A 1,549-nucleotide genomic window follows, 5' to 3' on the forward strand; every position below is an offset into this window, starting at 1 on the left:
ACATATATATATATATATATATATATATATATATATATATATATATATATATATATATATATATATATATATCTACATATTTGTCGCTACAGTTAATCCTTTTCGAGATATTTGACCGTTTTCGGACTTTTTGCCAACCCTGTATGTGTGTATGTGTGTGTGTGTGTATAGGGTGTCTCAGAACAATCTACGAAGCTTTCATGAAAGCGTAGAGCGGATTAAAATAAATATAAAATATCGGATAAAATATCGGATTAAAATAAATATATAATATAAAATATAATTTATAATAAATATAAATATAAATAATCTTATACCGTTTTACTAAATTCGTAATAATAACCGAGAAATTAATTACGAAAGATTAAGAAAAAGCGTGTGCTGAATGGTAAAGGACGGACCACTCGAGTCATAATGCATCCCAGTAATATAGCGCGCGGATGTCTCGCGTGGCGATTGAAAGACAAGACACCACTGGCTATAGTTATATCGCTACGCTCCTATGTCTTACCGCACCGCGCTGAGGTTTAAAAATATTTATGATAACAAGTATTTATGAAAAACATTTTTCATAAATACTTTTATAAAAAAGATTGTGATTTATAAAATATTTATGATACATATTTTTCATAAATATTTTTAAATATTTATCATAATCTTTTTCATACTTGAAACCCTTATAGAAATGTAATACTGATGAGTAATAATTTGGCCAGTGATAATTACTGTTGTTACAGGAATTATCACTGGCCAAATTATTACTTATCAGTATTACATTTCTATAAGGAAAATCTCGGACATTAGAATATTTATAAAATATTTAATATCTATATTTCTAAAATATTTTGTAAATATTATGTGTTGTCTGGGTTGTTTTCTTATATTGTTTTCCATTGATAAATTATGTATAAAGATATAAAGATTGGGTTATCTATATACAGTTACTATTATATTTCAATAGATAAGTTAGGTTAGGGTTAATTTTTTTGAAAAGAGGTGTGGGGAGAGGGGCATGCCCTTCTCCCGCGTATATACGTATATTTTGCGTTTTTATATGTATATACTAATTTATGCGGTGTCGCAAAACTATATGGCATTAATGAAACTTTTTTGTTAATAACTTTTTAATAAACAACAAGCGATGCCCTTATAGAAATATCATACTAAGAATCATTGATTAATTACTTATTTTCAGTATTAAAAGTACAGTATTTAGTAATATTCTGTGATTCAAATACAGCTTTTAGTACTCAAGTATTTCAATATCTAATGTTACAAATCCTACCGTATGATTGATTGCAATACTTAAATATTGATATGTAATACTTCGTCCAGTGATAAAATACTTACACAGAACATTGTCAATATTAAAATACTAATATATAATACTTTGTTAAGTGATGAAATACTTACGCAAAGTACTGTTAAGATTTAAAGTATTAACCCAGATAGCATACAATATTAGTAAGTAATTAGATAAATATTTATAAATATTTATTTTGAATAACTTTTTTAAAATGTTATATATATATATATATATATATATATA

Source organism: Odontomachus brunneus, unplaced genomic scaffold (genome assembly GCF_010583005.1).
Source record: "Odontomachus brunneus isolate Ranch 3 - 2012 unplaced genomic scaffold, Obru_v1 Obru_scaffold_080, whole genome shotgun sequence".
Classification (NCBI taxonomy): Eukaryota; Metazoa; Arthropoda; class Insecta; order Hymenoptera; family Formicidae; genus Odontomachus; species Odontomachus brunneus.